At 41.2% G+C, this 23,945-nt stretch overlaps 1 long non-coding RNA gene across 1 annotated transcript in view; it reads left to right on the top strand.

Moving 5' to 3' along the window:
• The window catches only part of LOC148004286 (uncharacterized), a 68,065-nt gene extending 44,709 nt beyond the window's left edge, over nucleotides 1-23,356 (top strand). Inside the window, exon 4 of the long non-coding RNA XR_015627920.1 lies at nucleotides 21,852-23,356. This is a non-coding gene — a long non-coding RNA (uncharacterized LOC148004286). The remainder of the gene's footprint in view (nucleotides 1-21,851) is intronic.
• The last annotated feature ends 589 nt before the right edge of the window (nucleotides 23,357-23,945 follow it).

Raw genomic sequence — 23,945 nt, 5'->3', positions numbered from 1 at the left:
GATGAACAAGCAGCATACATCTGGAATAAGTCCCACCTAGTTAATTCATTTGATATGTTGCTTACTTTCACTTGCTAGTATTTTATAGAAGATTTTTTTAATCAATTCTAAAAAGATATAGTAGTCTTTTTTGTATGGCTTTCTGTTAGGGCAATGCTAACTTCATACATAGAATGGATTCAGGATGGAACTTTTGCGGTTTTGTCTGTTGTGAGAATTATGGAGAAACTGGTTCCATTTTCCTATAAGCATTTGGAGAACTTCACTGGTGACTCTACCTAGGCAAAGTGATTTCTTAGATTATTCACCATAGTTTAATGCATACAGGCCTATGTAGATGACCTGTTTGTTGTGTAAATTTTGGCAGATAGTATCCTTATATTTTTTCTAATGCCTATTTTATCTAAATTTGAGAGCATTTCTTTGTTCACAAAGTTTACTATTATTTTCTTTGGCATCTGTAGTGATGACTCCTTTATTTATGACACCAGTAAATTGAGTCTTTTCTCAGCACAGATTCCAGTCCTGTTAGGAAGGAATAACTAATTATACTTCTTGAATTAATTTTTCCTCACTGTCAACATTTTAGGTATACACCAAATAGCAAAATAGCAACATATGCTCACATTTGTTTAACATTGGTATAAGGAATATGAGGAAACTATTCTGTCTATTGGTACCTACACAGTTCCAGCATTGTTAAAACTTAATGCACATCTACTGACCAGTTACATGAACTAGGACATTCATATGTAACCAGAAGAAGAGATTTTTGTGTCCTACAGTTTACATTTGAGAAAGGAGAGAGACCAAGATGAAGATTTTAAAAATCAATAATTTCAAGAAAGAAAACTATTCTTTGGAGTCTAAATATGTACTCATTAAAGGCAAAATACCAACATGCTATACAGAAGACAATACTGTATTTAGACCTATGGAATCTAGCTATGACCATGTTCACTATGTTGGACAATTTGTACACCTCTGTAAGCTTTAAATAGCACTTTCCTCACCAAGCTATTATGAGAATGTGGTGTGACAGGATGCGCTTTACGTGAGATTAAACAGTTCCATTAAATCTTCATTACACTAAGAGTAAGATGACATCAAATATTCCTTCACAGAAAACTGCTTAGAAAATGCCGGCTGAGCTCATGTATACAAAAGGGAACAGCTCTCATACACAGTTCACTTTGTCATTTTTGTTTAAACAAGAGGTGAATCCCGATTTCATTGTTTTGTTTGGCTTGCATAAAATCATTCTGTGTGGTGTTAGGAGTTTGTAGAATTTGAGATTAGTGCTTAATGGGTATTTACAAAGATATGTTTTTATTTCTGTATCAAGAGTTCATGCTCATGGGCTTACGCTGTCTGGGATAAGCTCACTTTAATTCTCAGCCTCTAATGTGTTTCTAATTAATGAATGTGTAATGAAAGCATTGAAAATCCTTCTTTTTCCACTATGGAGAAGTGAGGCCTGACGTTTTTATTTTGGTTTTGTATCTGCCTTTTTTTGTGGTTATTTCACGCTTACTGACAAGTAGTGACCTGACTTCTGGTGGTCCATCATCATAACTAATTTTTGCATAATGGAATTTCCGAATTATCACTTACACAGACTTTGTAAAAACTGTAAGTCCTTCCAGAATATGAAGTTATGCTTAATATTTATGGAAAATATTTTTAAGGAAGTTCAACCAAGGACTTAGTGGAGAGAGAGGTTGCTTCTAGATTACCAGCTCCCTGACTAGCCCCTGTAGGAGAAACCACTAATTACTATCTTCTAACCTGGGTTTCATCTTTCTCAGTATGTTCTAGTCATGAACTGATATGAAGAATATAGTTATGTCCACACCCAGTAGGGCTAGCAATTCATCATATTTTTGCAGGGGGTTGTATATAACCAATTTATTCAATGAAGTTGTTGCCCCCACACTTGAATAGTTCACCATTCCTCATTGCCTTTAACTTAGATATGCTTGAGTAGCTTTGGTACCTGACAAACTCTACCCCCTCTAGTGCTTCTCTAGGATGGAGTTCTCTTCCCTGGACCAGCTCAGTTCTGACCTGAGCAATTAATCCGACGAAAGGGTTGGTTCCCCTGGGTTATCTTAGGCCTCATGTGACTCTTCTACCACACCATGATTCTCTCAGCTCTCCTATGGCACCTGTCTCTTCTTGTTGTCTGGGTGTCTTTCTTTTTTTTTTTTTTCTTTTCTTTTTTTCGGAGCTGGGGACCGAACCCATGGGTGTCTTTCTTTATAGAACAATTTTCAATCCATGCCTCCTGAACATACAAAACCCCAAATCTATAGGACTTCTGGTTTATTCTTCCAAGACTCCCTGGTTTTGGTTAGGGATTTCCCCACGTGTCTTGTATGTCCTCTGTTGTGATATCATGATGCCACATTACAGTTGTCTCTTGATGCTCTCTTATACCCACTTCCCACCCCACCCCCCAGGTTATAAGAAAGCCTGTTTGTTTTACTCACAATTGTATTTCTGCATCTACTAAAGGGCTCACATTGCTGAACACTGTTGAAAGAACAAATGTTGACGACTCTATGCTCAGTCAGGTCTGAGACTGGTATGCTCCTGAAACTTAATATCCAGCTGCCCTGGAAGACCAGATCTGTGACCTCTTTTACTTCATGGTTCTATCTTAGTTAGGACCCGAATGGTCTGTTTATTTGTCTGAAATGCTGAAGCTTTCACAGCATGGTGACACTCTGAGGCCAAGACTGAAGCAGGTGTGTAGGAATGACAGTTTTACTTAGAGTATTTCTCCTGTAGGCTAATTCTTCTGGAACCCCCCAGTCCTTATAAGGGGCTGTGCAGTTGCATTTTCATTATACAAATTGAAACCTCACTCTCACCCTTCATTCTCCTGCTGCTCTCCTGAGTCAGATACAGAATATTGTATCATACGGACAGAGGAGCCAGTGTTGGGCATCAGATTTGGAAAGAAGATCTCCTCCCTCACAAAACTGTTCTCAACAACTTCCTTTTTTCTCTCACGAAAGAAGAGAAACACAGAGTCTACAGTTCTTCTGGGCACTTATCTAATAACCTATGCATAGATTCATTCGTGAGTCTATTCTAGAAAGATAGAAGCTACCCTTTTAACATGTCTAGTAAGAAGAGAAAAGTAGCTGAAACTAAAATTACAGAAATACAATGTTCCTCAGTCAGATTTTATGATTCATTAGTAATGTGCTTTCCAATTCTCGAGCTGGCTCCAAGCATGAGATGGCTAGTATGGAAGCATCAGACTGGTAGCCCACAGGCGAGGCTTAACTTGCATTATGGTGTGAGGTGATATGGTGGGTGTGTGTGTGTGTGTGTGTGTGTGTGTGTGTGTTGGCTTGAAGAATATTTCTTAAAAGCTTCCAATTGTTGTCAACTTTCCCAAATCAAGATGTATAAAATGCACATCTCTTGGAAAAGATTAAAAATACAGGGTCTAATTTCAGGAGTGGAAATCATTCTCTTCACCCCAGTGAGGCTGTTTTCTTTAAACAGTCCAGTATTTTTGGGCTTAGCACCACTCTCCATAGCTTCTCCTGTTGCCATCATGCCTGGCCCATGTGTGCTTGTTACCTGATAGCCCTCTTTAGTTAGCCCCATTTGAGTTCATGATTCCCTTGTCCACACAATAATTCAGCTTTATCGAGTCCCAGCTTCTAGTGTCATGCATGAGTGATGATGCTATGAAGGGTACATCTAGCCTTTCTTCCACCTACTGGCCATACAGTACAGGTTGTGGCCTAAAAACATTTAACTTCTGATGAGCAGATGAATCCCAAATGGAGACTTGCTTGAAGTTGGCCCTCTATCTGGTGGCATATAAGATACAATTAAAATGGATTTTTAAAAAATATTTTATCGGGAAGTCCCACACCGGCGGATCCCGGACCGCAGCAGCTCTCTGCTCCCAAACCCCGTGGGAGAGAGACCTCACCGCCTGATCAGGTGGGCACTCCTGAGGCTGCAGAGCGGAGGAGACCACCAACACTGCCCACCCCTGCCCACATCCCTGGCCCAAGAGGCAACTGTATAAGGCCTCTGGGTTCCCGTAGGGGAGGGCCCGGGAGCGGCAGGACCCCTGCGCCTGAGACACTGCCGGAACCTGAAGGAAACAGACCGGATAAACAGTTCTCTGCACCCAAATCCCGTGGGAGGGAGAGCTGAACCTTCAGAGAGGCGGACACGCCTGGGAAACCAGAAGAGACTGCACTCTGTGCACATCCAGGCGCCAGAGGAAAACACCAAACGCCATCTGGAACCCTGGTGCACGGAGGCTCCCGGAAAGAGCGGCGCAGATCTTGCCGGTTGCTGCCACAGCGGAGATTTAGGCAGTACCCCACGAGCAAACTTGAGCCTTGGAACTGCAGGTAGGACCAACTTTTCCCCTGCAAGAAACCTGCCTGGTGAACTCAGGACACACAGAGGCAAAATTCCTCTAAGGCCGGGCACTTCCTGTGTTTACCAGAAGTCCCACACCGGCGGATCCCGGACCGCAGCAGCTCTCTGCTCCCAAACCCCGTGGGAGAGAGACCCCACCGCCTGATCAGGTGGGCACTCCTGAGGCTGCAGAGCAGAGGAGACCACCAACACTGCCCACCCCTGCCCACATCCCTGGCCCAAGAGGCAACTGTATAAGGCCTCTGGGTTCCCGTGGGGGAGGGCCCGGGAGCGGCAGGACCCCTGCGCCTGAGACACTGCCGGAACCTGAAGGAAACAGACCGGATAAACAGTTCTCTGCACCCAAATCCCGTGGGAGGGAGAGCTGAACCTTCAGAGAGGCGGACACGCCTGGGAAACCAGAAGAGACTGCACTCTGTGCACATCCAGGCGCCAGAGGAAAACACCAAACGTCATCTGAAACCCTGGTGCACGGAGGCTCCCTGAAGGAGCGGCACAGATTTTCCCGGTTGCTGCCACAGCGGAGAGGACTTAGGCAGTACCCCACGAGCAAACTTGAGCCTTGGAACCACAGGTAGGACCAATTTTTCCCCTGCAAGAAACCTGCCTGGTGAACTCAAGACACAGGCCCACAGGAACAGCTGAAGACCTGTAGAGAGGAAAAACTACACGCCCGAAAGCAGAACACTCTGTCCCCATAACTGGCTGAAAGAAAACAGGAAAACAGGTCTACAGCACTCCTGACACACAGGTTATAGGACAGTCTAGCCACTGTCAGAAATAGCAGAACAAAGTAACACTAGAGATAATCTGATGGCGAGAGGCAAGCACAGGAACCCAAGCAACAGAAACCAAGACTACATGGCATCATCGGAGCCCAATTCTCCCACCAAAGCAAACACGGAATATCCAAACACACCAGAAAAGCAAGACCTAGTTTCAAAATCATATTTGATCATGATGCTGGAGGACTTCAAGAAAGACATAAAGAACTCCCTTAGAGAACAAGTAGAAGCCTACAGAGAGGAATCGCAAAAATCCCTGAAAGAATTCCAGGAAAACACAATCAAACAGTTGAAGGAATTAAAAATGGAAATAGAAGCAATCAAGAAAGAACACATGGAAAAAACCCTGGACATAGAAAATCAAAAGAAAAGACAAGGAGCTGTAGATACAAGCTTCACCAACAGAATTCAAGAGATGGAAGAGAGAATCTCGGGAGCAGAAGATTCCATAGAAATCATTGACTCAACTGTCAAAGATAATGTAAAGCGGAAAAAGCTACTGGTCCAAAACATACAGGAAATCCAGGACTCAATGAGAAGATCAAACCTAAGGATAATAGGTATAGAAGAGAGTGAAGACTCCCAGCTCAAAGGACCAGTAAATATCTTCAACAAAATCATAGAAGAAAACTTCCCTAACCTAAAAAAAGAGATACCCATAGGCATACAAGAAGCCTACAGAACTCCAAATAGATTGGACCAGAAAAGAAACACCTCCCGTCACATAATTGTCAAAACACCAAACGCACAAAATAAAGAAAGAATATTAAAAGCAGTAAGGGAAAAAGGTCAAGTAATATATAAAGGCAGACCTATCAGAATCACACCAGACTTTTCGCCAGAAACTATAAAGGCCAGAAGATCCTGGACAGATGTCATACAGACCCTAAGAGAACACAAATGCCAGCCCAGGTTACTGTATCCAGCAAAACTCTCAATTAACATAGATGGAGAAACCAAGATATTCCATGACAAAACCAAATTTACACAATATCTTTCTACAAATCCAGCACTACAAAGGATAATAAAGGGTAAAGCCCAACATAAGGAGGCAAGCTATACCCTAGAAGCAAGAAACTAATCATCTTGGCAACAAAACAAAGAGAATGAAAGCACACAATCATAACCTCACTTCCAAATATGAATATAACGGGAAGCAATAATCACTATTCCTTAATATCTCTCACTATCAATGGCCTCAACTCCCCAATAAAAAGACATAGATTAACAAACTGGATACGGAACGAGGACCCTGCATTCTGCTGCCTACAGGAAACACACCTCAGAGACAAAGACAGACATTACCTCAGAGTGAAAGGCTGGAAAACAATTTTCCAAGCAAATGGTCAGAAGAAGCAAGCTGGAGTAGCCATTCTAATATCAAATAAAATCAATTTTCAACTAAAAGTCATCAAAAAAGATAAGGAAGGACACTTCATATTCATCAAAGGAAAAATCCACCAAGATGAAGTCTCAATCCTAAATATCTATGCCCCAAATACAAGGGCACCTACATATGTAAAAGAAACCTTACTAAAGCTCAAAACACACATTGCACCTCACACAATAATAGTGGGAGATTTCAACACCCCACTCTCATCAATGGACAGATCATGGAAACAGAAATTAAACAGAGATGTAGACAGACTAAGAGAAGTCATGAGCCAAATGGACTTAACGGATATTTATAGAACATTCTATCCTAAAGCAAAAGGATATACCTTCTTCTCAGCTCCTCATGGTACTTTCTCCAAAATTGACCACATAATTGGTCAAAAAACGGGCCTCAACAGGTACAGAAAGATAGAAATAATCCCATGCGTGCTATCGGACCACCACGGCCTAAAACTGGTCTTCAATAACAATGAGGGAAGAATGCCCACATATACGTGGAAATTGAACAATGCTCTACTCAATGATAACCTGGTCAAGGAAGAAATAAAGAAAGAAATTAAAAACTTTTTAGAATTTAATGAAAATGAAGATACAACATACCCAAACTTATGGGACACAATGAAAGCTGTGCTAAGAGGAACACTCATAGCGCTGAGTGCCTGCAGAAAGAAACAGGAAAGAGCATATGTCAGCAGCTTGACAGCACACCTAAAAGCTCTAGAACAAAAAGAAGCAAATACACCCAGGAGGAGTAGAAGGCAGGAAATAATCAAACTCAGAGCTGAAATCAACCAAGTAGAAACAAAAAGGACCATAGAAAGAATCAACAGAACCAAAAGTTGGTTCTTTGAGAAAATCAACAAGATAGATAAACCCTTAGCCAGACTAACGAGAGGACACAGAGAGTGCGTCCAAATTAACAAAATCAGAAATGAAAAGGGAGACATAACTACAGATTCAGAGGAAATTCAAAAAATCATCAGATCTTACTATAAAAACCTATATTCAACAAAACTTGAAAATCTTCAGGAAATGGACAATTTCCTAGACAGATACCAGGTATCGAAGTTAAATCAGGAACAGATAAACCAGTTAAACAACCCCATAACTCCTAAGGAAATAGAAGCAGTCATTAAAGGTCTCCCAACCAAAAAGAGCCCAGGTCCAGACGGGTTTAGTGCAGAATTCTATCAAACCTTCATAGAAGACCTTATACCAGTATTATCCAAACTATTCCACAAAATTGAAACAGATGGAGCCCTACCGAATTCCTTCTATGAAGCCACAATTACTCTTATACCTAAACCACACAAAGACCCAACAAAGAAAGAGAACTTCAGACCAATTTCCCTTATGAATATCGACGCAAAAATACTCAATAAAATTCTGGCAAACCGAATTCAAGAGCACATCAAAACAATCATCCACCATGATCAAGTAGGCTTCATCCCAGGCATGCAGGGATGGTTTAATATAAGGAAAACCATTAACGTGATCCATCATATAAACAAACTGAAAGAACAGAACCACATGATCATTTCATTAGATGCTGAGAAAGCATTTGACAAAATTCAACACCCCTTCATGATAAAAGTCCTGGAAAGAATAGGTATTCAAGGCCCATACCTAAACATAGTAAAAGCCATATACAGCAAACCAGTTGCTAACATTAAACTAAATGGAGAGAAACTTGAAGCAATCCCACTAAAATCAGGGACTAGACAAGGCTGCCCACTCTCTCCCTACTTATTCAATATAGTTCTTGAAGTTCTAGCCAGAGCAATCAGACAACAAAAGGAGATCAAAGGGATACAGATCGGAAAAGAAGAGGTCAAAATATCACTATTTGCAGACGACATGATAGTATATTTAAGTGATCCCAAAAGTTCCACCAGAGAACTACTAAAGCTGATAAACAACTTCAGCAAAGTGGCTGGGTATAAAATTAACTCAAATAAATCAGTTGCCTTCCTCTATACAAAAGAGAAACAAGCCGAGAAAGAAATTAGGGAAACGACACCCTTCATAATAGACCCAAATAATATAAAGTACCTCGGTGTGACTTTAACCAAGGAAGTAAAAGATCTGTACAATAAGAACTTCAAGACACTGAGGAAAGAAATTGAAGAAGACCTCAGAAGATGGAAAGATCTCCCATGCTCATGGATTGGCAGGATTAATATAGTAAAAATGGCCATTTTACCAAAAGCAATCTACAGATTCAATGCAATCCCCATCAAAATACCAATCCAATTCTTCAAAGAGTTAGACAGAACAATTTGCAAATTCATCTGGAATAACAAAAAACCCAGGATAGCTAAAGCTATCCTCAACAATAAGAGGACTTCAGGGGGAATCACTATCCCTGAACTCAAGCAGTATTACAGAGCAATAGTGATAAAAACTGCATGGTATTGGTACAGAGACAGACAGATAGACCAATGGAATAGAATTGAAGACCCAGAAATGAACCCACACACCTATGGTCACTTGATTTTTGACAAAGGAGCCAAAACCATCCAATGGAAAAAAGATAGCATTTTCAGCAAATGGTGCTGGTTCAACTGGAGGTCAACATGTAGAAGAATGCAGATCGATCCATGCTTATCACCCTGTACAAAGCTTAAGTCCAAGTGGATCAAGGACCTCCACATCAAACCAGACACACTCAAACTAATAGAAGAAAAACTAGGGAAGCATCTGGAACACATGGGCACTGGAAAAAATTTCCTGAACAAAACACCAATGGCTTATGCTCTAAGATCAAGAATTGACAAATGGGATCTCATAAAACTGCAAAGCTTCTGTAAGGCAAAGGACACTGTGGTTAGGACAAAACGGCAACCAACAGATTGGGAAAAGATCTTTACCAATCCTATAACAGATAGAGGCCTTATATCCAAAATATACAAAGAACTCAAGAAGTTAGACCGCAGGGAAACAAATAACCCTATTAAAAAATGGGGTTCAGAGCTAAACAAAGAATTCACAGCTGAGGAATGCCGAATGGCTGAGAAACACCTAAAGAAATGTTCAACATCTTTAGTCATAAGGGAAATGCAAATCAAAACAACCCTGAGATTTCACCTCACACCAGTGAGAATGGCTAAGATCAAAAACTCAGGTGACAGCAGATGCTGGCGAGGATGTGGAGAAAGAGGAACACTCCTCCATTGTTGGTGGGATTGCAGACTGGTAAAACCATTCTGGAAATCAGTCTGGAGGTTCCTCAGAAAATTGGACATTGAACTGCCTGAGGATCCAGCCATACCTCTCTTGGGCATATACCCAAAAGATGCCTCAACATATAAAAGAGACACGTGCTCCACTATCTTCATCGCAGCCTTATTTATAATAGCCAGAAACTGGAAAGAACCCAGATGCCCTTCAACAGAGGAATGGATACAGAAAATGTGGTACATCTACACAATGGAATATTACTCAGCTATCAAAAACAACGAGTTTATGAAATTCGTAGGCAAATGGTTGGAACTGGAAAATATCATCCTGAGTGAGCTAACCCACTCACAGAAAGACATACATGGTATGCACTCATTGATAAGTGGCTATTAGCCCAAATGCTTGAATTACCCTAGATCCCTAGAACAAAGGAAACTCAAGACGGATGATCAAAATGTGAATGCTTCACTCCTTCTTTAAATGAGGAAAAAGAATACCCTTGACAGGGAAGGGAGAGGCAAAGATTAAAACAGAGACTGAAGGAACACCCATTCAGAGCCTGCCCCACAGGTGGCCCATACATATACAGCCACCCAATTAGACAAGATGGATGAAGCAAAGAAGTGCAGACCAACAGGAGCCGGATGTAGATCGCTCCTGAGAGACACAGCCAGAATACAGCAAATACAGAGGCGAATGCCAGCAGCAAACCACTGAACTGAGAATAGGTCCCCCGTTGAAGGAATCAGAGAAAGAACTGGAAGAGCTTGAAGGTGCTCGAGACCCCAAAAGTACAACAATGTCAAGCAACCAGAGCTTCCAGGGACTAAGCCACTACCTAAAGACTATACATGGACTGACCCTGGACTCTGTCCCCATAGGTAGCAATGAATATCCTAGTAAGAGCACCAGTGGAAGGGGAAGCCCTGGGTCCTGCTAAGACTGAACCCCCAGTGAACTAGACTATGCGGGGAGGGTGGCAATGGGGGGAGGTTTGGGAGGGGAACACCCATAAGGAAGGGGAGGGGGGAGGGTGATGTTTGTCCGGAAACCGGGAAAGGGAATAACACTTGAAATGTATATAAGAAATACTCAAGTTAATAAAAAAAAAAAAGAAAAATTAAAAAAAAATAAAAAAAAAATAAAAAAAAATATTTTATCTGTCTCTCCCTCATTCTCTTTCTCTCCATCCTCCCACCTGAAGAGACAGATGTGGGTGTGTGGAACCTACTGCAATGGGAACTTCCTGTAATTTATGAGGGTGATCCTAGTGAGGACTCCTAATAGTGGAGGAAACAGAGTCTGAACTGTCCATCTTTTGTAGCCAGACAAGGTTTCCATTAGTGGGAGTGGGTTCCATTCCTTTGAGTTGTTGGCTGAAAGTGTCCCAAGGGATCTCTAGACAATCCAGGCTGACACTAGTACGGAAGGCTACTCTCTGAAAACTCACAGTAGAGCCCCATTTTCTGAAGACAACATCCACACTACTTACTGAATACAGAGAAGTTGAGCTGGCACAGATACAGAGCCCTCATCTCTACCTCCTAGACTCTTTGGTATGAGTAGGTCCTCTGCAGGCTATGGAAAGAGAAACCTAGACACCAGCATAGCCACAAAACCCTCGACCTACAATCTGCCCTGCCTGCAAAATATGCTGGGGAAATGGTGGCACAGAACTTGTGGGAGTGGCTAACCAATGTTTGGTTTAACTTGCGACCCATGCTGCAAGAGGAACTCCGTGTTTTACACTGATTGGATGGCCAGAAACCAGACTGGTTAGCCCAGAGACATAGGATATAACCAAATACAATTGTCAAAAAAATCAATTAACTGGTTCCTAATGATGGCCTGCTGTATTCCTGGATTGGTACTTTGTCCAGTTGTCATCAGAGAAACAATTTTGGCAGCAGATGGGAGAGATACAAATACCTACAGCCAGAAATTACACAGAGATAGAAGTGAAACTGGAGCTGCAGATGGGGTAGAAACACACACACACACACACACACACACACACACACACACACTCACTCACACACACACACACACACACACTCACTCACACACACACACACACACACACTCACTCACACACACACACACACACACACAGAGAGAGAGAGAGAGAGAGAGAGAGAGAGAGAGAGAGAGAGAGAGAGAGAGTCAGTCTACTATCAGGTCCCTCCTTGTGGGAGAGGGGAAGGGAATGTTGTAGGAATCAGAGGAGATGGAGGACATCAGGAGAATATGGCCCATTGAATTAACTAAGCAGAGTTTGTTATCTCATGGTTCACAGAGACTGAAGCAGCAAGCACAGGTCCTGCACAGGTCTGCCCCAGGTCCTTTGTGTATATATTTTAGTTATTTAGTATTTCAATGGAACTCCTGAGTATGTGAATGAGTGTGTATCTGATTCTTGTAACTGCTCTTGCTGTTCCTCTGTTCTTTCTGTTGGGTTACTATGTCCAGCCTCAATATGTGGGCATTTGCCTAGTCTTATTGTATCTTGTTTTGTCCTGTTTGGCTTTCTGTCTTAGAGGTCTTTTTTTCTTTTTTTTTCTGAAGAGAAGAGAAGAAGTGCATCTGGAGGAGAGGAGAGGTGGGAGGGGAAACTGGTCAGGATGTATTGGGCATGAGAAAAATCTATTTTCAACTAATAAAAAGATTTTTAAGGTAAAGGAAAATAGTTACATATGTGGATAATTGAAAATGCAGGCTATGCCATCTTATTTGGTTAAACTTTTTATTCATTCCATTTTTGAAATCGGGTTTCTATGTCAGGCTGGTCTCTGTCTTGTTGTGTACCCGAAGATGACTTTGGATATTTTATCCTCCGGCCTCTCCTTCCCCAGCCCTAGAATTACAGGTGGGAATTGCCATGCTTCATTTATGCAATCCTAGGTGGATCTAGGATTTTCTGTATGCCAGGCAAGCACCTTTCAAATGAGGTACATGCTCAGCCCACACGCTAATTTTGAAGGAATTACATATATATGTATATATGAATATATATGTATATATATGTACATTTAAAATTTATGTGTGAGAAAGAAAATACATTAACATATAAAACAATAATCTTCTTGCAAGTGAAAAGTATATAATTTTTAGAGTTATAAAATGCATTATTCAATTTTCCTCTGAATACATTATATTTATAATTAGAAAATAAGTAATTTTTTAAAAAAGGAACAATATTATTCCTACAAAATAAGCATATATACCATTCCTGTAAATGTTGAGGATTGGGAGGATTTTAAGGTGTGATGTTTGGAGTTCCTAGTCAGCACTGGTATTCTACACTGAAGGGAACATGGCTTCCATAGTGAGAACCAGGAGGTCAGCTAGAGGGAAAACTGAACAAGTACATGTAAACCACTCCTGCCTGCTGGGATGCCTGCTCCAAGCTGCTTCTATCACAGACTCCTGGGTCAACATAAAATAAGAACAAAGTGAGCCAAATAACTAATGCCAATGACAGCTGAGGACATTAGAAATAAGTTAACGTCACTAAGGTAAACCAAGAGCAGAAATCAAGACGTTAATACGTAAAGTACAGAATGAAGGAAGGAATTTAAAAAATAATGGATAGTTAAAAGTTTGAGACTGCGATGTATAAATGAAAAACAGATATAATGAAAATCCAGCCTAGGAGAGAACCATCAAAGCCTTGGCAATACAGTTTGTTATAAAGGGAGAAAAATAATATAAGAAGGAAAAATCAGTTTCGAAAAATACAACAAACACAACTATGAAAAAATGAAGTTAATTATAATGATGAAATTTAAGAAATAGGTAAAAGGACCCATAAAACCTCAACTTTTGGAGATATAAAGCAAAATATGATAGCAAAAATATAAAAATAATGAAAATTTAGTTGAATAGATAAATGGTAAAAATCAAGAAACATTAAAAATAAAGGCTGTATAAAATGTCATTTGTCTCATTCCACTTCGGTCTTCTAACATGAGTGTCACAGAGGGAATTCATGAAAACTTGGGATCCATCTCAAGGAAAGGCTCCAAGGGGCCCAACAAGCAGCTGAAAGAGTCAGATGCAGATACTCATCCATCCAAAGGACAGAAGCCAGGACACCTGTGATTGAATTAGGTAAAAGCTGGGAGAAGCTGAGGAGGAGGACGACCCCATAGGAAGACCAGCAGTCTCAACTAACCTGGACCCCTGAGATCTTTCAGATACTGAGCCACCAACTGGGCAGCATATGCTAGCTGATATAAGGCCCCCGACACATATACAGCAGAGCACTGCCTGGTCCGGCCTCACAAGAGAAGGTGCACCTAACCCTCAAGAGACTTGAGGCCCCAGGGAGTAGAGAGATCTAGTGGGGTGGGGCTGGGAGTGGGGTGGGGACATCCTCTTGAAGATGGGGAGGAGGTATGGGATGAGGAACAGAGTGTGGACCAGGAGGGGGATAATGACCGGACTGTAAAAAAAAAAGATTAAATAGTAATAATAACTTAAAAAAGAAAGAAAACTGAAGTTTGTTTCCCTAGTAACGAGAAGTTCACAATAAAGGTTCGGACATCTGGGAACATCTTATTGTGTTCTCATAGGGGAAGGGGATGGGAGACAGTTAAAAGAGGAGCGAACTCCATCCTCACAGTGCAGAAGAGTGGCAAAGAGCTCACTTTATTTACAGTAGCCTCAGCTCATTCAAGAGCTAAGCACCTCTCATTAAGGGTGATCTCTCAACCCTGTTCCACTAAGAGTTCCTCTTCCAACGCATGAGCTTGGGTCACATTCAGAACATGGCAACGACTGAGAATAAAATCACATACGATTAGAAGATTATATAAAGAGAGCCTTATCAGGCACCAACTGGACACCAGGGATTGACATGAATCCGTGTAATTCTTCTGTTCCTAGTCGTCGCTGTCTGGACCCGGCGTCTCCAGGTTACAGGCTTCTTGTTCAAAAGATTCAAAAGAATATGCACAAACTGAAAAGTAGCAAGGGTTTTACTCAGAAGTGAAGCAAAATTATAGGCCGGATATACTGTAAGGGAGCAGCGTGCTACTCAATTGAGCTAAAGCGTTCTAGAACCCCTGATTCCTGCTGGGGACTTTCTTTTGTGGGTCAGGAAGTGGTTAGGTTGTTAGTGTTGGGGGTAGTACTGGGAGACGTAGATGGTCTCTTGGTTTTGATTGGTAGGTCTTTATCTAAGTCTTTGATCACAGCACCTGTCTCTTCCATGAGGTATCTGATTTCAATCTCACGCACCTCTAATCTTACACAGGCATAAGATGCTAAATAGGGGCTTTCCCTCATAAAAGTTCAGCCAGAGGACACAGTTTACTATGCATGCACCCCAAACCAATCCAGGCTACATTGGCCTATTTTCCTTAGTCTCAGGGAGTCTTTGGTCACAAATGGGGAGTTACTGAGAGTTGCTAGGGTGCCGTAGGTCAGACTGACCCAGTTACCTTTGTTTGGAGAGAGGAAAGCATGAAGTGCCGAGCAGGTGAGGTCTAGCGTTGCTAAGTGTGTTGATAGAAGAGGGAGGTGGAGACCCTGGGTTGCTCAGCTTTGAGCATCCTTGCCTGGTCCTGTTCATGACTCTCTGCGGTTGTCGCTACTGCCCCCATTTACTCTGAAGCAAAGTCAGTGGTTAGGACATTGTGGCTCTGAGCTGACACGGACATCTGTCTTTAGATTCTGGGATTTTGACCATGCACACTAGAGATTAGCAGGGATGGAAATCTTAAGATAAATGCAACCCTAATGAGGAAGTGGAAGAAGGCAGAAGACAAAGACCAAGTAATGACTCAGCTGGTCTGCTGTATCTCTGGATCTTGGCATAGATGCTGGGTGCAGAAGGCAGAGGGCCACACCTTTTCTAAAGGACCCCAGTTTGTACAGTCTACAAAGGACTCCCACCTGTCTCATGAGGATCCTGCCCCAGTGCTGCTCAGACAGCAGTGTTAGCTGCTCAAATATTGTGAGGGAGGTGAACAGGACAGTGTTTACTTAATGGAGGGGTGGCAGGTTTGGGAACAGGAAAGAAGATATGAGAAAATTTCCCATTGTTCTTTGCCAAGTAATTCTTTCAATCAGAGGATTGAGATATTTGAGTCTTACACCTGTGTGCTTTTATTTAAAAATACTTTTGAAAGTAAATTAAAATATTATGGGAAAGAACTTGGAAGTGAAAATCACGCAGCGAGAACATCCAGAACCAAAGACTGTGTGTAGGGTTCAAGGAACTATTACTCAGTTCAATTAGCCGATCTGAAGCTGGGGAGCTTCCCTATGGATTTCACACTTTGATGGTAAGTGACATTTGAGTCTTGTGCATATGGACTTCTCTTCAATAACTGGCTTCTGATTACCATTCTTATTTTCCAAAATGCCTTTATTGGACAGCGGCTATAAAGAAACCACTAACCTACTGCAGTTAGTGTATAGCTCCCTGTTTATTTCCAAGTAGGTACTTGGGAAACCAAACCAAACCAAACCACAACAAAAATCCACATGCCCTGACGAACATAACCACGAAGACTATTTGATGAGAATATCAAATCTTACCTGCATTTCCCCATAAAATTAGAAACGTCAGGTTGAACTTGGGCTACAAAGCCTCATGCACTGAAGGTATGAATATCTTCACGTGAAAATTCTATTTGGGGCACTGTGTATGCTTAAATATGGGAAATGTTATTGCAAAGCCTAGGCGGACACAATGAAATCACAAGGTCAGCCTGTGCAGGGGACTCCTCGCCATTATCCACAAGCTTAGCAAAATCTGATGGCAGCGTAGGTTGATTTTATTTTTGCTTCAGCCTTTACACTGCTCTTCTCTTGCACTATAATGTATATAGGACGTTACTGTTCTGACTGCCTGGAGGTCAAAATGGCTCTGCAAAATACCGCAGCAATCCAGTTTTGCCATAAAATATCAAACTAATAGAAGATGCCAGGGTAGAAGAGAAAGAGTGCTGAGCCTGCAGTTCGCTCTGGAGCCATCTTTTTTCTTTTCTTTTTAATTAAGTGATATTGTACTTTTTGGGAAGGATGTTGGAGTAATGATCTTCTGGACCTGACTGTAAAACTAGTTTGAAGAAAGAGAGAGCTGGACCAAACACTGTCTTTGGCGAAATGTGGAGATGCTGCAATCTATGAGCTGAAAAACAAAAGCTGCAAGGGGCATCTAATGGGAGCCACAAGGAGATCTGCATTGTGTGAAGAGAGTGCCTAGATAGGGCAAAGAAAAACATTAAAGTATAGAGGCTTATCCAGACCTGGTGGCCTGTATAGCCTGAAGGAAGGCTCAGGTTTGGGGTGCAGAACCATGTAGGTTCTCACTTCTATTGAACCCAAAGGTACAATTCCAGCAAGGATTTGACTGTCACATCTAATCCTCATGTCTCCTTAGATTCCTGTTGGCTGTTGCCGAGTGTTTCTGTGTTTTCAATGACCTTGCCATGTGTGAAGAGTACTGGTTAGATGTGGTGTAGAATGTCTGTTCAATGGGATTTATGTGATATTTTGTCACAGTTAGGGTGGAGCTTGGGGAAGCCAAAGAGCTATCCTGATGACACAAAGTCAAGGATGCATCAAAAGAGATGTGTCCACAGGACTTGTATGTGCTGACAGTAACCCTGCTGACCTGGCTGAGGTAGGGGTTTTCCAATGTCTTCTCTTCCATGCCCTAGTCCCTGTCTGTTCTAAGGAGTAGGGGGGTCATATAACTTTTTTCAAAGAGCAGAGTATCTAATCTATACAGATACTTTAGAATTCTTTAGAATTCATGATAGGTTTGCCCACCTTGTTTATTTAATCAGTTATTTGGTGCCACCACGAGTGTGTGACTATTCTGTACTTTGACATGGCTTTGTTTGGTTGCTCAGTCTCTATCTTCCTTGTGAGTTCTTTGGTGTGGTTCTTGTCTGTGTTGTTTTGACGTGCCCATACCTGAAGGTTTCTGTTCACTATATTTAGTACTTGCTTACTTCTCTCACTACTGGGTGCTTTGTGTTCATTAACCTCTCTTGGCTGGAACCCACGGTCAGCATTTCTTAAAAATAAAAACAGATCTTGGATAATGCTCAGGCGACAAAATAAACAATGTCCCTATGATGAACTATACATGCATATATTGTATTGCTTTAGTTTTGTATTGCATTTATTTTTAGCTTAATTACTTTTCTATGCTGTGAAAAGACACCATGGCCAAGCCAAATTATAGAAGAGTTTATTGGGTCTTACAGTTTCAGAGAGTTAGAGTCCATGGCCATCATGGCTAAGAGCATGGTAGCATGTAGGGAAGCATGGTCCTGTTCAGTATCTGAGAGCTTATATCTGATCCACAACCATGAGGCAGAGAGAACTAACTGAAAATGGCATGGACTTTTGAAACCTTCAAGGCCCTGTCCCATAGTGACACACCTCCTCCATAAAGGCCACAGTTTCTAATCCTTCCCAAATAATTCCACCAACTGGGCACCAAGTATTCAAATATATGATCTTATGGGAGCTATTCTCATTCAAACTATCACACTAGCTTTTTATTCCCCTAAGACTAAATACCTTAAGTAACCTGTTAGAAATCCCAGAACCCTTGATAATCACTTATCTCCACCATTTCTACAATTTAATGTGATATGAATGGGATAATGAACTATGTAAGCTTTTTCATAATGACTTCTCTCACTAACAATATATCATTTAAGATAATTTGAATAGTCTTCCTTTGTTAGTTGGCATTCATGAGAATAAAACCTCTGAGTCTAGTGCTCTTGCGGCATTTCCTTTCTTTAATGCTCCTTTCTTTTCAGTTCAGAGCATTCCCAATATGACCAATAAACCTGACCAGCTGTCCTGCATCATATGGAGATACAATCTATGAGTAGATGCAAGGTACTGGTAGATGGAATATATGATGTCACATTGATGACGTTACAAAAATGATCACCCAGTAAAAATGCTCCCCACAGCTTCTGTAAATATTCTATGTCTCTAAGGACAGACAAAGGATGATGGGATATAGAAGTCTTGTAAATGGTAACAGCTTTCATAATTAATCTGCTAAGTTAGCTTGGACACACTCACGGTGGGGAAGACAGAACAAGAGAGAAAAGTGTTTAATTTGTATGGTAATTTTGTGATGTGGGGATTACTGCTCTCAGTTTATAGCTAAGAGAACATGAGATTTAGAGGAGTCACTGAAGACAGACTGCTGAGTAGTACAGTCTGGACTCAAACTCAGGGCATGTGAACTGCAAAGCCTCTGGGTAGTGAGAATTCTGCAATTTTGGTTTCTTTAAAAAAAAAAACAGAGAAATATAAGGCTGTTCTTTGTTTTAATCCCAGGTATAGGAGTGGGGAAGCTGCTATGAACTGTCTGAAGCAGCTGATTGTGATTTGTCTCATGCTCTAGCAGAAGCATAACTTTGACAGCAGCAGATGGTTTCTGCAATTGTCTGACATTTAGAATTCTGAGAACTTATCTGTGAGGGCCCTAAGAGTTGGGGTTGTTGGTTGTTGGTCCAAGGGAGGTTGCAACTTATTAATATCCATAATCAAAGAAGAAACAAAAGGATAGATATTAGATTCAAGAATTTTCCTAATTCCTTACTCACCTCTATTCTTGTTTCTCTTCTATCTAGTGGAAGTAGGTGAAACTGTAGATAAAGTATCAGGGGGAAAAGAACCCACAAAGTAGCAAACACCAGCTACACCTCAGTTGTAGCTTCCATTCCTCTGTGTTGGGCTGTCCACCTCTTGGGTTGATTTATTTTTATGGACATTCAGTGGACCTTCCTTCGGAAGTCTGGAATAGAGAGTCTAATATTCAGATACTTTGTTATAGTAATTTATAATTTTGTGATCTAAAATTTATAAATGAGTTATTGGTTGCTCATTAGCTGTTCTCTTCACCAACACCTCAAATGACAGGAGCAGAATAAAGTTATTTAAAGACAGGTTTAAATTTTAAATGCTAACCAATATTTCCCTTTTATTTAAGAGAAGTTTACACTGTGTATATGTGTATAGGTAGTGCATGTTAGTGTAGGTGATTATGGAGACAAGGGGTGTGACATCTTCTGGAACTGGAGTTCCAGGTGACTGTGAGCCACCAATGTTGGTGCTAGAACCTGAGCTCAGGTCTTCTGCAAGAACAGGTACTTTCAATACCTGAATCATCTCCCCAGCCCTACAATATATACTTCTTAATAGCAAGGTTCCTCACCACTGTGCTTTGCTACAATCAATGAAAATACTATCAGTGTTAGCAGCTACTCTTGCACCCTTTACTTGAGAACTCAACTGTCTTGAAGTTACTCATAAATCACTTTGGGAACCAGGAGGATTAGTTAATAAATGGCTTTTACTTTTGTGTCATCTCGGGTTGAAATGGTGGCTGGTTTTTTTTTATTTTAATATTATCTTCGTGCTTATTAATAGAAAGCAAAGCAGTTTTTTTTAAATAAGGAATAAGACTTTAATAATATCTTTGGCCTTTAATTGCCTGACCTTGCTTCACAAAATTATTACAGCATAAGCTTAGATTTTTTTTCAAAACCTCCTTTAATAAGGATTCTCAAACACTTCGACCCCATCCCCCACTAGCCCACTATCCAAAGATAGGAAAGAAAGTAAATAGGACAATGGGGATGTAGACCTGTTTAGAAGTAGTTCCTTGGGGGTGATTCCAGTTTCCATTGTCAGGATACCAGCAGTTTGGCAGTGTCAGGATACCATCAGCCCAGTTCAAAAATGTTACCAAACACAAATCAGCAGTGGCAGCATGATCCAGCAGAAACAGCCAGGCCTCCGCTGAATCAGCACAAGTAAGTGGAAGTGGCCAGGGGAAATTCTCTGCTGTCCCTCTCTCAATGCAGTGCTAACTAAGTGTTGCATTGTCAGCTAGGCAAACACACCATCACTGTCCATTCAGCCCTATTTATACTCTCCAAACATCATGGGCCCTCTTATGGGTCTACTTCAGTGAAACATCATGAGTCTGCATTACATGACACAGCCAGTAATTTCTACTTCATTACAAGAACAATTTTACCCTTTTAAAGGTTAAAATTTCAGTAGACACATCATTTGGACTTTGGAGACAGATCAACAAAGCAGTTTTGGTTCCTCTTGTTGACTGGATATGTCTTCTTGTATCTGCATCTGCAATGACGCTTATGATTTCTGAAAGTTCCCTTTCCTGTTCTTTGTGTGTATGTGTTTGGTGAATGTGGGCATATGTGGGCTCTTATGTGTACACATGGATGTACATATGTGTGGGGACCAAGGATTATCAGGGATTTTTTTGTTCTCTTTCTGCCTTATTGTTTTATTTATTTATTCATCCGATCTATTCACTTTTCTGGGAGCGGAGGTTGGGGGGAGACATGTGTGGAAATCAGAGGATAACTCTCTGAAGTGGTTTCTCTCCTGCTACTTTGTAGTGCCCAGAGGTGAAACTCTCAGGTTCATACCACACCTGAGATAAGTGCCTTTACCCTTTTAGCCATTTTTCCTTCTGCGTTTGTGTTTGAGACAGGCCTCCTCACTTACCTTTGTACCCAACAATTCAGGCTGTGTAGTGAGCCCTGGGATTCGCTGGTCTTGATGACATTCCCTGAGCCTCAAAGGCTGGGGTTACAAAGCTGCCACACAGATGTTTACCAGGCTGCTGGGGATCCAAGTCAGATCCTCATGCTTATGTGGTAGAAACTTTACCCAGTGGATTATATTCCTAGCTCTGTGTCTTGAGTTTTCAAATGGGGGCACACAGACCTAATCATGCACTCCACAGAAAAAGAATATTATCTGCAGCCAGAGGTCCTGGGTCAGTGCCCTGTTTTTCTGGTTAAAATTGAGCAAATTGCTTATTCCAGCTAGGGTTTAGTGTCTTGTTCTTTTACACAACTCTGATACTTTCCTACAAACCTAGATGAAATAAGTGTTCTCATTTCCATGTCTACAATTGGACATTTAGTGAACTTCACAGCTTTGTTTCCAAACAATGGGTCATGGATGAGCCATCATTTTGAACTAATCTTTCCTTTCTGTGTATATTTTATAATGTGCTCTGTCTTACAGGAATGAACCTCTTCATGCGTGTTAAGCTGGCTTTCCTGGTTCCTCATAAAGCCTAGCACATGGAAGACTTTCTTCTTCTGATGAAGCCCCACCGCATCCTAAGTTAAATCTTGAGCGTGACAGCTGAACATTAACTTTTTACCCATCCCACGGTTTTATGGTTGGTAACTTCTGGAAATGTGTGTTCACGTAGGCCTCACACTGCAAACTTTTTTAACTCCTCTGTATCTCATTATGTGCATTGTGGATTCCATCTGCGGTTATCGCTCTCTAGTTGATCTAATAGGATTGCTCCCTGGCTCCCATGACCAGGAGCCTAAAGCTTTCTAATTCTTCCCATCTTCTGTAATTGAGGGATATCACTACCTGGCTGGAACTACAATTTGCAAAGATGAACCTCTTTACTTTGGGAATTCACAATGGGCTTGAAGCAAGGCAGAATGAAGATATGTGATACTAATTTGTTTCTTGGTCCTGTCTGTGGTGCATTGGTTCCAGATACATGACGTAGAGGCATAAAATAACTGTCCAGATGATTTTAATTAATTTGACTGAACAGACCATGATTCAGATACCATCCTACCTGAAAATGAGGCTCACAGCACTTCCTTTCTGTACTTTAAGTTTATTCTAATCAGCAGATATAAGGTCACCTGTGCCTTTCTTGTTAGAACGTTCCAGAACCATGAGGCAAGATGACTCTGGGTGTGATTCCGGGGAAACAAATCCTAAAATTACTTTCCTTGAGAGGATGAAAGAAAACAGGGGCTTTTTTTTCTCCTTCAGAAGTTTCTGGGTTTGTAAGTGTCTGATTGGGAGGCTGTAAGCCACCCATGTGCCTTGGCATTGCTTCCAAATGAGAGTGAAAAAGAACATAATTTCTCTGGGAAAATTTTCTCTGTCAATTATATCTTACCTCCTGCGGAGCTTATCCAGACACACTCCACTGACAAATATGTAAAAGAAGCATCTTAAGTGCCACTGAATTGTCCCTAGGGTCACTCATAATATTCCTTAAGACTATAAAAACATCCCTCAAATTATTTTATCTTCTTTTTTAATTGGAGAATTCTTTGACCTTTCTCTAACAGCTGCTCCCGGGAAGATTTCTTTTAGTTGAAACTATACTTTATCCCAGTCCTTCCAAACAAGCTAATTTTTGTACTTGCAGACATGTTCATATTTATTTGAAAGTGCAGAAAATAATAACGGAGTTTCTGTTGTTGTCGATGCTGCTGCTTCTGGAGCCTTAGAATTATATGCCGGACTGACTTCCCATTGAATTAGATGAAAGAAACCACCACGGAGGTTGCTGACGTTTGTCTGTGTAAATGTCTCATCCCTGCACATGCTGGGCATTTCAGATGTACCCCTCAACAACACAATGTTCTCTGCATACAGCTACCTTCTCTTGTTTGACTTGCACTCATGTCAAATATTTGGAATATTACTTTTGCTTAACAGCCAGTCTTTAATGCCAGTGTGTGGAATAAACAGTCATAGGGAAACATAAGATATTTGAAAGTATCACAATGTTAGAAGACATATTTCTTGTAAAATGGTAAGTCAAAGCTCGTATGCTGGGGGAAATGGGAAAGGGATGTGCAACCATATGCCTTAAAAGCATGCAGCCTTGTTTTGCTGCTCATTTTAAAAGATGGTTCTAAGGGAGAAACAATTTGCCTTGGGCCCTCAGTGTCCCTGTATGTTCTTGCTGGGTGCACCAACCCAGAGGACAAGGCTCCAACTGCTCTTTATCACCTCAGTTTGTGTCTCAGGAAAGCCACCTTGAGAGATGAGATAATATTTCTCCCAGGGCAAGAAGACTTGCTTCTACTTATTATCAAGGCAGTGCAAGTCCCCGGGTGTCATGTTCCTTCCCTGTAAATTCAACACCTTTATTTGCCAACATCCATCATGAGCCTCTTGGTATTACTCCCATGAAATCCAGGAAGCCTCACTGTGGCTCACACTGCAGTAGGAGTCATTTTTTTTCTCTGTGTCACGGAGTTTGATCTCCTGTCCATATGTATGAAATCTTAATATGCGTCCTTTTGGTATGAAGACAGGTGAATTCTCTCAGCCCTTATAGAG

This window comes from Rattus norvegicus, chromosome 8, assembly GCF_021556685.1.
Source record: "Rattus norvegicus strain SHRSP/BbbUtx chromosome 8, alternate assembly SHRSP_T2T, whole genome shotgun sequence".
NCBI lineage: Eukaryota > Metazoa > Chordata > Mammalia > Rodentia > Muridae > Rattus > Rattus norvegicus.
This window is presented reverse-complemented; position numbering and strand designations above follow the sequence as displayed.